Here is a 15,071-nt window from a genome sequence, read left to right as displayed (position 1 = left end):
TCTGAAAATTGCATGAATTTGTAATTTTTCATGAAAAATGAAATAAGTTCACGAATTATGAAAAATTTCAAAATGAAAATTTAATAGATTTTCAATTCTTCTTAAAAATTTGAAAAAAATTCATAAAAATTGAAAATATTTTATGCATATGAAAAAAAAATCACGAATTTGGGAAAAAGTTCATGAATTGAAGAAAAATGTTCACGGATATATAAAAATATTAAAAACATTAAGAAAAGTCTGTGATTTGTAAAAAAGTTTGTGAATTTAAAAAAAAGAAAAATAAGAGAAAAAAGAAAATACGAAAAAACTAAAGAAAAACCGGTGAAACAAAGTAGAGAAATACAATACGAGTGTCACTTCCCGCACAAATTTTCGTAGTTGCTTGGTGCAGTAGAGTACCAAATAACTTGTATATGATACTATTATAGAGTAGTATTATAGATGATCTTATTCATTGTCATGCATGACACAAAGTAGCATAACATCTTTTATGATATAGTATCTATCTATCTATATTACTATAACCTTTTTTCTTTTCTTTAATTCTCTGCCACATCAGCCTATTTGTTAATCCCAAGTGCATAATACTAGCTAAGATACCAGCACTATGGTCAGGCTTATGGAAGTTATTTTTCTGATCCATTGCCACGACAAAGTCATCGAGCATGTGTTTTGGTTTTGCAACACTTGCGGGTAGCATAAATGAGAATTAAGTACCGTCCTTGTGCTTACATTTGTATTTGAGATCTTGATTTGAAGCAAAAACAAGACCACGCTGCCTCAAGCAAGTAAATCACAACAAGAGTCAATTACATTTTGAGATACTTGGAGACATGACTGGCAATAATATAGGCTTGGCCCAAACCAATGGTGTTGCCTGCCCCAAACTCGGCCACTCCCTGCACTGTCCTGGTCTCCATGTCAACGGCGAGCGCCCACGCCGTTTGCTCGTTGTCCCGGTAGTCGATCTTCCCAAGCAAGTAAACGATGCAGTCGTCTCGCAGGCTGCGGACGGGCATGCCAGTGTGGAGCCTCCGCAGGGTCGGCGGAGGTGCCGGGCCGGCGTCGGACCGCACCTTCGGTTCGTAGATCTTGCCCGAGTCGAGCTTGTAGTCCCTGCGCCAAGCCGGCGCCGCCGCTATGGACATCGGGTCGGCGCCGTTGAAAGGCATGCTCCATGTGGCGACCCTCCAGCCGTTTAAGACGACGCGGCCGTCGTCCACGAAGGACCCCGGCACGATGCGGATCTCCAGCTGGGTGAAACCTCATGGAGCCGCCGACGATGGACACGTCGCGGCTGCACTGTGCCCTCGCTGGGCGGCATCAGCGGCGGCAGGCGGACGAGACCACGGACCGTGGGGCTCTCGGCAAGCGCATCGCAGAGGAAGATGCCCCGCTCTAGGCCGACCCACGCCACCACGCCGCGGTCTCCTCCGATGGCGAACGCCCTGTGCGTGCAGTGCTAGTAGTACGGCACGTTCCGCGGCCCCGCCGGCCTCTTGGTGGTCCAGGGCCCGGTCTCGGAGTGGTACATGCAGAGCTCCTGGGGCGTCCTCACGATGGACGCGCAACGGCTCGCGGCGACATCTCGGCGTATTGGGAAACAAACACAAGGCAAAAAATGATTTTCCTGTACTGATAACTGCTGAATTTGACCTATCTGCAAAAGCTTGATCTCTCCAATAACCTGATCCTAGGCTCAATCCCACCAGGGCTCGGCAGCATCCAGAGCATGTGCCTATTCGATCTCAACAACCTCTCTCTTATGGTCCCACCTTCTCTCTACAACTGGTCCTCGCTAAGCATTTGACGTAAGGTCAAATATTTTTTATGCGGAAACATTCCAGATGATATCGGCAACAAGTTCCCCAAACTGAAATATCTTGGCTTGGGTGATAATCACTTCGCAGGAACCACCCCTTCCTCAATATCCAATATATCTTTCCTCGGAACACTTGGCCTCGGGCATAATAGATTTAGTGGGTATGTGCCTCCCACATTTGAGAATCTAAGAGACCTCTCGAGTATCTAGACTTCATTGACAATAAGCTTGAAACAAATGACAACAAGGGGTGGGAATTGATCACCTCTTTGGCAGATGCAGAGGCCGGGGGTCATCCTTCTTTTCAAAAAAAAAAATCTAGAGTGGTTGACACTAGGAGGCTACTCTTTCGGTGGAAAATTGCCTGGATCTATTGTGAATAAGTTCTTTGGTAATATTCATGGTGCCCTTGGTAATATTGGAAACCTGCAGGAACTGTACCTAGCACACAACAACTTAACATGGTAATATCGACAATTCTACAGAATCTGCAACATTGTCCAATTAGATGTATCCTTCAGTAGTTTGCAAGGCGAGGTGCCACACGGAAGTGTTTTTAGAAACATTACTTACATAGCAGTTGCTGGAAATATCAATTTGTGTGGTGGCGCACCTCGGTTTCACTTGGCTCCATGCTCCACTAGACCCTTAAACAAGAACAAAAAAAGGTTGCCAAAGTCTCTTTTAATTTTTTTAGCAATAGCTAGAGCAATCTTGCTGTCACTTCCAGTTATTCTTCATGAAAGAATCCATAACAAGCGCTATTTATATGAACTAATGGGTTTTCAGAAGCTAGTATGCTTGGGAGAGGAAGTTACAGTGCAGTTTATAAGTGTATTTGATCTTCAGCAACTCGGATCTTACAAGAGTTTTCAGGTTGAATGTGAGGCCATGAGAAGGATATGGGACCATTATCTAATAAAGATCATAACATGTTGCTCAAGTTTTGATACTGAAGGTCGAGAGTTTAAGGTAATGGTTTTGAGTTTATGTCTAATGGTACTTAGATGGTTGGATTCAACCGAAGTGTCAGAAACTAACTAGAAGCAACACGTTCAGCCTTGCTCACAGGCTGGATATTGCTGGCGATATCATGGATGCAGTTGAACATCATCACCTCCTCTGTCAACCACATGTAATCCATTGTGATCTTAAGCCAAGCAATTCTTCTTGCGGAAGACATGAGCGCCCGAGTTGGAGACATCGGCTTATCAAGGATCCTTCATGAAATTACAAGGAAGGGATGCAAGTTTCATATAGCTCGACCGGTATTAGAGGTTTCATAGGCTATGTTGGTCTAGGTGACTGAAACACTTCTAATATCATCTTTTACTTTTCATTCAAATATGGCATGGTAACCACATAACTTTTTGCATAACTCCAGAGTATAGGGAAGGCATTTTGATCTGAACACTTGGTGATATTTATAGTTTTGGCATATTGCTGCTTGAGATGTTTGCTGGGAGAAGCCCAACAGATGACACATCCACGGATTCACTTGCACCTGGTGATATTTATAGTTTCGGCATACTGCTGCTTGAGATGTTTGCCACAAGAAGCCCAACAGATAACACATTCAGGGATTTGCTTCATCTGCATAAGTATGCCAATAATGCTCTTCTAGATAGAACCTTGGTGATAGTTGACCTGACAGTTTGGCTGCATAGAGAACCAAAGGATAGCGTTACAGGTAGTGGAATCTAGGAATGTTCTGTATCTGTCTTTAGGCTTGGCATATCCTACTCAAAGACATGGCCAACGGGCATTAGTACGAGATACAACGGTAGAGATGCACACCTCCTGTTTGCTGATGAGCATAACATGGAGGAAAAGATGAGCCTCGACTCGAGACAATCGAGCTGAAATGATATGATCCTGCAATAATGGAAGTTGCATAGCAGCTAGCACTTGTTATCGGAGCTATTTTATTTGCAGCCGTATCAGATAATAAATGTAAGATGTAAAATTGTGGTGTTGTACAATACTCCCTCCGTTCCATAATGTAGTGTGTATAGATTTTCTGAAAAAGCAAAATTAAGCAAAATTTGACCATGTTTGCAGAGAAAACTATTTATACAATATGAAAATATAATTGATGATGTATCCAAAGATATGCATTTGGTATTTTTAGTGTACATATTTTTGCCTATAGACATGGTCAAAGTTTGTAATATTTGACTTTTGAAAAAAAAAATGCACTACATTATGGAATAGAGGAAGTAGCACTATAGTAATAACCGTTGTCAGCATATTATATGGCTTCACTCTCCCTCCGTCCCTCCCTCTCCCTCTCCCTGTCTGCTAAGGGCATCTACAACGCAGGCGTTAAGACCAGGCGCTAGGTTTCAATTCCTGTCTGTTTTGATTAAATCCCGATCAATCCCAGGATTCTGCCTGGCATCGATGCCAAGGTAGTCATCGGGCGCCTGGTCTCCTTTTCGCTCGCATGGCCCTTTCTAACCAGCGCTACAAATCCTCCGCTGATTACGGTAGCGCTCAAATAGGCGCTCATGCGTTGCCCCAACGGACTCCTCCATCGATGCTTCTTCTTTAAATATTTTTTTAATGTTCTAAACACCCACACAAGCGCCTGTCCATTGTAGATGCCCTAAGCCTACAACTAAACTTGATATACTCCACAAATCTTTTCAGGATATTTTGATAGACTTGTGCATTGTGATAACTAAAGATAGATACAAACCCATATAAACACGCTAGCACATCTAAGTGGCACACAAATTATACCATACGTGAACGTCAATATGCTATGTTTTTTATATTAATTGCTGACATATAGATAATCTATTCAACAAAATGTCCGTAGCTAGTTGATACAAAATAACAATATAATAATGAAAAATTGAACCCCCTCACATTATTTTTATATGATAAAAAAAAGACTTTTATGATATATAGTTGTAAGGATTTTAAGTTGTATGAATAAAAAATGTAAGACTTACTGACTGAATAGTTTATAAATAAGTAAAAATATTTGATATAAATGATCTTTTTAGAATGTTTATTATTAATTTAATCACAAATAATAATACAAAAAGAATTTATACATGATGGAAAATAAGTTAGAGCAAATCCCAATCCATCTAAATAATTGTTAATTAAAAACCGATGACAAGACACATGGGTGAAGCTATGCTCTGGATGCCTGAAGACATGATGTAAGTCTAAAAGTTTTATAAACTTACATAGTAAATTTTAATTTGTTCTGCGTGAAAAATAATTTATAACTTAACATCTAGCATTCAACGGAGATTTCTAAAATACTCATAACACTATCTAGTTCAAGGAAAACTAATTATTTTTTCGCGATTAACTGTCCAACCCGATAGGAGAAAGCAACATGCCAAATCTTTTTTTTCTATTAATTGTAATATTAATACATTATTAATAAATTTTAAATAGATTTTATGTTATAAGAATATAAGATAAATATTATTTTTTAGTAACCATCAAATCAACTTAAGAAATTAGAACAACTTAACAAAAAAGTAGCTTAAATTTGTTGGCAATCGGTCACTGGATCTAAACCATATAGTAACGGGGCAACGGAACTAGATTTTTTTTCCATGCATCTGAACGTGAAGCAATTTATTTCTGAGTTTTGGCCCGCGGTTTACTCGAATCTTAGCTCCAAACTAACATGACATTCCATGTAAAATCAATATTTTATTATCTTAAATTGAGAGGAGCCTGCCAAGGAGATCAACACAATTCAAAATCTTAAAGATAGGTGAACCTAATGGAGCGGACGACGACAGCCACGTCCCGGCTGCCATGTGGGTCGCCGGTCTCGAACCCCCTTACTGGGAGGCATCGGCGGCAGCAGGCTGATGGGGCCGTGGATCATGGGGCTCCCGAGAGCATGTCACAGAGGAGGATGCGATGCTCGAGCCGACCCACGCCACCACGCCTCGGTCTCCTCCGATGGCGATCACCCCATATGGATTGTGTTGATGCATCCATGGCTAAGATCGAGAAGGATGGATGGCTGGGTGCGTGTGCGTGTGTCGGTGACTGATCTTCAGGTTAGATAAGATGAGAGGAGGCAAAAGGAATCGTGCCCGAGTCGGATTTGAAAAACAAAATTTGACACAACACAAGCACAAAATTCTAACCATAAGAAAAACTCTGACCACTTGTATTTATACAACTTTGACGGTTGTATTACAATTTTTTTTTTGTGATATGCTTGTATTAGATTTGTGCCGCAGCATTGACGGACCTCATTTCCTTGTATTCCAGATCCAAACAAGGCAACTTGAGAACCACTAGCAAACTAAAATTTTCAGATGGTCAACTGGTCTGCCCCTAGTGTTTTTCATACATATAGATGCAGATCACTGTACTGATTCCTCGCTTTGTTTTTTTTCTTTCTATTTTTGGCCATCTTGCTGCTTATTTTCACATAGCATATTGTTTCAGAAGCCTGACAGTCGACTCCAGGGACTCCCAGGATTTGCATAAATTTCGCCGAGGATGCTCATCGACGGAATCTTGGAGATAACTGACTCAACTATGTGGCTACTCAGTCAGTATCTTGGGACGGCTGGCCACCTTCCATAGTGTGATCTTGTCCATGACAAGATGGAAAAACTGAATTTACCGAAGAAACTCTGCTATGGAAAATCCTCTCGTTTCTTTCTTTCCACCAAATAGATTGCACCAACCTTTCTTTCTTGTTGGGGATGACAGAGTTACCTGCGTTGGTCGCCCAAGGTTGCTGGTAGCCTACAATGGTTTAGCATGAGCCCTCAAAGACACCTAGCCAGCAAGTGCGAAGCATCTTCAGGCGCCCAACGACAAAAGATGCCGAGAAGCAGGTCGACAGCATCCCTCCAACTGCAAGGCGTAGGCGGAGTAGCGGACGCCGAGGAGAGCTCGCCATTTGCAGTCCATTTCCAGGAAACACAATCCTGGCCGCCCTTGGACCAACTGAACCCGGGATATGCATTCACGCATCATTCCACGCATTGGTAAACTGAACAGTGGTAGTAGTCCAGGTAGGTGTCTGATCCATCGTCCATCCAGCAATTCTTTTTGGTGCATAATTTGATCAAGTTCTGGTGCGCCGACATTTAACCACCGCTCAAGCCAGAACCTTAGCCTCGTGCATCAATATTATCCACATAAGAAACTGTCACATAAAGAAGTTACAGATAGGAAATGCATCAATATTATCCAGATAGGAGGCTACGCAACATTTTCCGAAAGCAGCAGCACTAGATCAGGAACTCAGCTACAGATTAGCCTCCATACACAAAACTGAAAGATGCATCCACTGGCGTAACCGTTGCTATAAAGGGGAACAAGACTGGTACAGTGGTAGTGATCAATACCAATACCATAGCAATATACCATAACAAGTCTGTCTATCTTATCTGTGAGGCTGATTTCATTTCATTTTATTATTCATCTGTGAGAGAGCTTACTCGTGGAACATGTCATGGACGCAGACACACTGCTAAAACGGTTGTGTTTATGTAATCGCCATAGGTTACTCTGAATTTTATTTCTTATTTTTTCGAGCTTCTGTGCCGCTGACTGAACATTTTATGGACCGATTGACTCATAAAGCCTTCAGTTATGTGAGAGTGTGAGGATCTGGCTGGGAAACATGAGAGCAGTGCAACCCACAGTCTTGCTAAATATGGAATGTGTCTGGGATGGGTGCTGCATTTTGCCCATCTTCTTCCATTCAAATTGCCTCTTGTTTGAACTAAAAATCCAGGAGGAAAATAATTATCAAATCAAAATTTCAAAAAGTAGAAAATAATAATCAAGTCAAGTAGTAAAGCAAGATCACTAAAGTTTACATTTTTGATTTGGCAGGGGCCACGCGAACGCGTACCCCCTCTACCACAAATTATGACATCCATTCTCCCACTTGGGAAGATGGTAGATCAACACACTCACCAAGTGTAATGCGAGCCATTGATCTAGGCCACGACCCTTCTTGATCAACCGTCGACCCCGTCCAGGTAAGTATGTTGCAATGTCGCACCTAGGGGTCTTAATGTAGCCAGCCCTCCTCCTCTAATCTTCTTGTGGCGTCGATGTGGTACTAAACAAGACAAGAGGATGCTGCTGATGCAGCTTACGGGCTGCTGGGACGTGGGCCTGTTTCGTGTTGGACTTGTGGCTACTGATGGGCTCCTGAGGGCTAGGCCCAGTTCTAAAAAAAAAAGGAACTTGAAAAGAAAGAAAAACTTGCTCGTTGACTGGTGGTTGCTCTGCTGCCAATGATACTCAATAATTCGATCGTGTTCTTTTTTGTTTTCCTTTTTGCGAGGCAGAATTCGATCGGTGTTCGCATGGTGTATTGGCTAGCTGAGCTGGTTAACAGTTTCCCATGACGATGCACTGATTGACTGATGGAACCTTCAATTATGTGAGAGTGTGAGTGATCTGGCTTAGAAATTCGGGAACAGTGCAGCCCATTGTTATGGCCCTCCGAAGAAGATATGTTTTTCATCGCAAAAAAAGAAAAGAAAAAAGAAGATATGTTTTGCAGCCGAATCTCCTAGTTCGACATATATTCCCTTATTGATTGACCAGTGAAAAGATACTTCTCAAGTTACAACTCCATGATCGGCAGTGATATAAGCTGGTAACTTATTAGTTTCTAATACCTCATTATTTGATCGACTAAATAATTATGTTGATCTCATTTGTATTGAAACACGTTCACATATGTGTAAAGGCGATATTTGAAGTTTGAATCATGCTATCGGCTTGGACATAGCACCTATGACCGCTAAGTAACTAGTCATACTGTCATAGTCCCCAAGGATTTGTTGGGAGAGGGGTATTTCAAGCCCTAGGGGTACTGGATTACATGAGCCAATTTCCTTGAATTGTCTTCCAGTCAAAGTCCTCTTTCTACTGAAATACTTTTTTAGTGGGCACATATGGTAATATTGTAAATTAATAGTCGTTTACAATCAACTAATAATCCAATTGTTTAGAAAACATGGTATTTAAAAATTAACGATTACAATTAATCTATCATCCTCGGTCTTTGGATGATAGATGGCTGGAATTAGTTGAGGCAAGGCAACATCTTAGTTTCTTGGAACATCATAATTGCTGGAACATGATATTGCGGATACAGAAAACTTAAATTTCAGTTACCTAGACAACACCTTGATCCAGTGTTTCATTCCAAACATCAAACTATTCGTGCCTGGCCCCGCAAAAAGTCTACAAACCATGTCAACACTGGCTTGCCGAATGAGGCCTAAGGAGAAGTACGAAATATTTAACCATGATAAAACAAGCAATGTGGATTTGACGGCGCGAGAATAATTCAAGGACAACATTTAAACCTCATACGCTTTTCAATTGTTCTCTTAGGTACACCTAAACTAGATAAACCTACTCTGCAAAACTATTTTATGATATTTGTTTTGGACTTGTACGTTGTCACAAAATCTTGATCATGATATTTAAAGATACTAAAAACAGACACAAAACATATAAACACACTATAGTGCATCTAAGTGACACAAATTACAGCTTAGGTGAATGTGATTTGGCCAAGATTTAGATTAATTCAATGAATTTTTTTAAAATAAATTTACAAAAACATGAAGAAAAAGTGGAGTTCCACCATTCTACTTTTGTATGTGTACTGATAAGAGTTTGACATGTATATATAATGATCAATTTTGAGTTATAATATAAATATATGTGTGAAATGTTGTCACATATATTTAATAACTTGCCAAGATTGTTAGGTGTATCAACGGAAACATAAGGCTAGTGATAGTATACAATAAGTAAAAATATTTAGTATAATACGCTCCTCCGCTTTCAACTTCCTCTCTTCGGCCGCAACCTTTGACCTGCATTTCTTCTCCTCCAACTCATCTTGTCGCCTTCTCTTTCTTTCGTTCGCCCTCCAAGGCTTTCTTGGTCTCAATCATCACAAACTCTTCTTTGTATGTGTCGCCGAATACTCCTCTTTTATGTCTCTCTTTCGCATACTTGTTATCATTCGGTCTTTTGTTGGGATTTTTATCCTCCTTGTCAACATCTTCAATGGGTGTAATTAATTTTGATCTCTTTCGTATTGTATTTGAGTTTCTCCTAATGCACTTCTTATTGCTGGAAATTTCTTTGTAGCAATGAAATAATGTGAAATGCTTCTGACCAAACTTCTTGTTTTGTTGCTTAAAAATATCTTGGATGATAGGCCCATACTCCGTTTCACACCGCTCAGTGGTGCATGGTTGACTTAGATCACAATCGGACCATCGGTTGCATTGACCTTAGATGGTACCTCAATGGTGTTGAAGAGAGCCTTGGGTTTGACTTGAAGTGACGGTGTTGTTTGATGACTTCTTTATTGGGTCAAAAGTTGCCATGGTGTTTGCACTGAAGTTGCCATGATATGTTTCGACTATTTTTTATTCTAAGTTTAAAGTAAAATTTAACATGTTACAAATGAAATAAATTTTGCCATGTACGAAAAAGATAAAATTGTCGTGATGTGTAGACTTCACTTGCCCTAATCTTATAAAAGCTACAAATTGACATGGTTTATAACTAAAAATATTGTCATCAATTACTAAAACAATGTCATGGTCAATAACTAAAAGTTGTCATGAACCGTAAACTAGATTTGCCATGGTGAATTACTCAAATTTGTCATGATCCATGCACTAAATTTTCCATGGTTCATAGAAAAATAATAGTAGCGATGGCCAAAGTACTAAAATTGCCATGGTCAAAATACTAAAATTCCATGGTGGATTACTCAAATTTGCCATGACCCATGCACTAAATTTTCCATGGTTCATACCAAAAAATTAATTGTCATGGCCAAAAAACAAAATTTGCAATGGTCAAAATAATAAAATTGCCGTGATGAACTACTAAACATTTCAGTGATCCATGAAGTACACATGTTTATTTGCCATCGCAAGAACACATCTTAAATTGCCATGAAAAAAAATAATTGCATTGGACAAAAAAGGGAAAAGAGTTTGCCATGGGTGATAGGCGTGTTTAGTATATTTGCCATGGAAAGAAAAAAGAGTCGCCGTGGGCGCAGCACCACACTGCCGGCCTCTCCACCCGACCCACAACCCCTCTCTCCCTGCCACCACACGTCAGGACGCGCCTGAGAATCTCCTTGACGCATTTGCGTCCCAGGAGCCCGCCATGGCGCGCATCACCCCCCATATCTTCTCGGGGTCCACGGTTCATCGCCGTAGCTCACCAGAACCCTCGCCCGATGAGTGAAAAGTAGTTGAAATGCAATGGTTGCTTTAAAACTAGGAGAAAAGATGGTTAAAACAACACATGGTAACTGTAGTGTAAACACCGTGGCAATTTTTGTGCTATAGACATGGTAACTTTTGCCCCAACAAAAGTTGGCGAAGCGCACCAATATGTGATCGAATTTTGAAGATCTCATCATGGTGAATTAAATGGTGAAAACAGAATTTTAATCAGCTTTTTATATAAGGGATAAAACATTTTAAAGTTTGAAAGAACAAAAAGATTCATGCTGCCATCATCTCTTTCTTCTTTATATGCATGCATATGTTAACGGGAAGGGGAAACCTGTGGCACGAAGCCTTAGAGCATCTACAACCGGGCACCCCAAACCCTTCTCAAATGTCCGGGCGTGCCGCCTGGTCACTGACCGGTCATGGAATTTCGACCCAACCGGACATCTCAAACGGGCCTCAAACGCTTGGACTCACCGGCACCCCTCATATCAAGCCCAAATATGGGGCGAATATGGGGGCGCATGGGCACGCCCGGACACACTCGCCACGTCATATACGGCCCACACTGGCCCACCCGACCCCACATATATTACTCCCCATCCGTTGGTCAGACCAAACCCTAGCCACTTGACTCCACTCCCCTCCTCCACCCAAGCTCTTCTCCAGCGGTGTCCGGCCGTCTCTGGCATGGCGGGCAGCGATCCGAGTCCTTCACCTCCAGATCCACCGACCCGAGCTTATCCCACGTGGCCCCAAGGAGAGGAGATGGTCATCCGGCTTGCGCTCCGCCGCTCCCGGGAGGAGGCCCATGCACGGCGGCGCTCAGACTCCTTGCATCGAGAATCCATTCCGTCCGCCCAAATGGTGAAGGAAATATGCCCTAGAGGCAATAATAAAGTTATTATTTATTTCCTTATATCATGATAAATGTTTATTATTCATGCTAGAATTGTATTAACCGGAAACATAATACATGTGTGAATACATAGACAAACTTAGTGTCACTAGTATGCCTCTACTTGACTAGCTCGTTAATCAAAGATGGTTATGTTTCCTAACCATAAACAAAGTGTTGTTATTTGATTAATGAGGTCACATCATTAGTTGAATGATCTGATTGACACGACCCATTCCATTAGCTTAGCACCCGATCGTTTAGTATGTTGCTATTGCTTTCTTCATGACTTATACATGTTCCTATGACTATGAGATTATGCAACTCCCGTTTGCCGGAGGAACACTTTGTGTGCTACCAAACGTCACAACATAACTGGGTGATTATAAAGGAGCTCTACAGGTGTCTCCAATGGTAGATGTTGGGTTGGCGTATTTCAAGAATAGGATTTGTCACTCCGATTGTCGGAGAGGTATCTCTGGGCCCTCTCGGTAATGCACATCACATAAGCCTTGCAAGCATTGCAACTAATGAGTTAGTTGCGGGATGATGTATTACGGAACGAGTAAAGAGACTTGCCGGTAATGAGATTGAACTAGGTATTGGATACCGACGATCGAATCTCGGGCAAGTAACATACAGATGACAAAGGGAACAACGTATGTTGTTATGCGGTCTGACCGATAAAGATCTTCATAGAATATATAGGAGCCAATATGGGCATCCAGGTCCCGCTATTGGTTATTGACCGGAGATGTGTCTCAGTCATGTCTACATTGTTCTCGAACCGTAGGGTCCGCACGCTTAACGTTACGATGACAGTTATTATGAGTTTATGCATTTTGATGTACCGAAGTTAGTTCGGAGTCCCGGATGTGATCACGGACATGATGAGGAGTCTCAAAATGGTCGAGACATAAAGATTGATATATTGGATGACTATATTCGGACACCGGAAGGGTTCCGGAGAAGTATCGGATAAAACCGGAGCACCGGGGGATTACCGGAACCCCCCTGGGGGTTAATGGGCCTCATGGGCCCAATGTGGAGAAGAGGAAGGGGCTGCCAGGGCAGGCCGCGCGCCCCCTCTCCCCCTAGTCCGAATTGGACAAGGAGGGAGGGGCGGCGCCCCCCTTTCCTATTCTCCCTCCACCTCTCCTAGTTGGACAAGGATTGGGAGGGGAGTCCTACTCCCGGTAGGAGTAGGACTCCTCCCGCGCGCCTCCTATGGCCGGCCGCACCCCCTCCCCTTGGATCCTTTATATACGGGGGCAGGGGGCACCTCTAGACACACAAGTTGATCCACGTGATCGTTCCTTAGCCGTGTGCGGTGCCCCCTGCCACCATATTCCACCTCGATCATATCATTGTAGTGCTTAGGCGAAGCCCTGCGTCGGTAGAACATCATCATCGTCACCACGCCGTTGTGCTGAGGGAACTCATCCCCGAAGCTTTTCTGGATCGGAGCCCGGGGAGCGTCATCGAGCTGTACGTGTGCTAAGAACTCGGAGGTGCCGGAGTAACGGTGCTTGGATCGGTCGGATAGGGAAGACGTACGACTACTTCCTCTATGTTGCGTCAATGCTTCCGTTGCGGTCTACGAGGGTACATAGACAACACTCTCCCCTCTCGTTGCTATGCATCACCATGATCTTGCGTGTGCGTAGGAATTTTTTTGAAATTACTGCATTCCCCAACAGTGGCATCCGAGCCTAGGTTTTATGGTTTGATGTTATATGCACGAGTAGAACACAAGTGAGTTGTGGGCGATATAAGTCATACTGCCTACCAGCATGTCATACTTTGGTTCGGTGGTATTGTTGGATGAAGCGGCCCGGACCAACATTACGCGTACGCTTACGCGAGACCGGTTCTCCCGACGTGCTTTGCACATAGGTGGCTTGCGGGTGACTGTTTCTCCAACTTTAGTTGAACCAAGTGTGGCTACGCCCGGTCCTTGCGAAGGTTAAAACGGCATCAACTTGACAAACTATCGTTGTGGTTTTGATGCGTAGGTGAGATTGGTTCTTGCTTAAGCCCGTAGCAGCCACGTAAAACTTGCAACAACAAAGTAGAGGACGTCTAACTTGTTTTTGCAGGGCATGTTGTGATGTGATATGGTCAAGACATGATGCTAAATTTTATTGTATGAGATGATCATGTTTTGTAACCGAGTTATCGGCAACTGGCAGGAGCCATATGGTTGTCGCTTTATTGTATGCAATGCAATCGCGATGTAATGCTTTACTTTATCACTAAGCGGTAGCGATAGTCGTGGAAGCATAAGATTGGCGAGACGACAACGATGCTACGATGGAGATCAAGGTGTCGCGCCGGTGACGATGGTGATCATGACGGTGCTTCGGAGATGGAGATCACAGGCACAAGATGATGATGGCCATATCATATCACTTATATTGATTGCATGTGATGTTTATCTTTTATGCATCTTATCTTGCTTTGATTGACGGTAGCATTATAAGATGATCTCTCACTAAATTATCAAGAAGTGTTCTCCCTGAGTATGCACCGTTGCGAAAGTTCTTCGTGCTGAGACACCACGTGATGATCGGGTGTGATAGGCTCTACGTTCAAATACAACGGGTGCAAAACAGTTGCACACGCGGAATACTCAGGTTATACTTGACGAGCCAAGCATATACAGATATGGCCTCGGAACACGGAGACCGAAAGGTCGAGCGTGAATCATATAGTAGATATGATCAACATAGTGATGTTCACCAATGAAACTACTCCATCTCACGTGATGATCGGACATGGTTTAGTTGATTTGGATCACGTGATCACTTAGAGGATTAGAGGGATGTCTATCTAAGTGGGAGTTCTTAAGTAATTTGATTAATTGAACTTAAACTTATCATGAACTTAGTACCTGATAGTATCTTGCTTGTTTATGTTTGATTGTAGATAGATGGCTCGTGCTGTTGTTCCGTTGAATTTTAATGCGTTCCTTGAGAAAGCAAAGTTGAAAGATGATGGTAGCAATTACACGGACTGGGTCCGTAACTTGAGGATTATCCTCATTGCTGCTCAGAAGAATTACGTCCTGGAAGCACCGCTGGGTGCCAGGCCT

The 15,071-nt window shown here is 42.5% G+C and overlaps 1 non-coding gene across 1 annotated transcript; it reads right to left on the bottom strand.

The window, feature by feature from the left end:
- Positions 1–7,668: 7,668 nt before the first annotated feature.
- Positions 7,669–7,829, bottom strand: LOC123155279 (U1 spliceosomal RNA). The gene has a single exon (XR_006477330.1). It is a non-coding gene; the product is annotated as a U1 spliceosomal RNA (small nuclear RNA).
- Between the last annotated feature and the right edge of the window lie 7,242 nt (positions 7,830–15,071).

The sequence above is a fragment of the Triticum aestivum genome, chromosome 7A (assembly GCF_018294505.1).
Source record: "Triticum aestivum cultivar Chinese Spring chromosome 7A, IWGSC CS RefSeq v2.1, whole genome shotgun sequence".
Taxonomy (NCBI): domain Eukaryota; kingdom Viridiplantae; phylum Streptophyta; class Magnoliopsida; order Poales; family Poaceae; genus Triticum; species Triticum aestivum.
The sequence above is the reverse complement of the archived record's forward strand: the minus strand, read 5'-3'. Positions and strand labels throughout refer to the sequence as shown.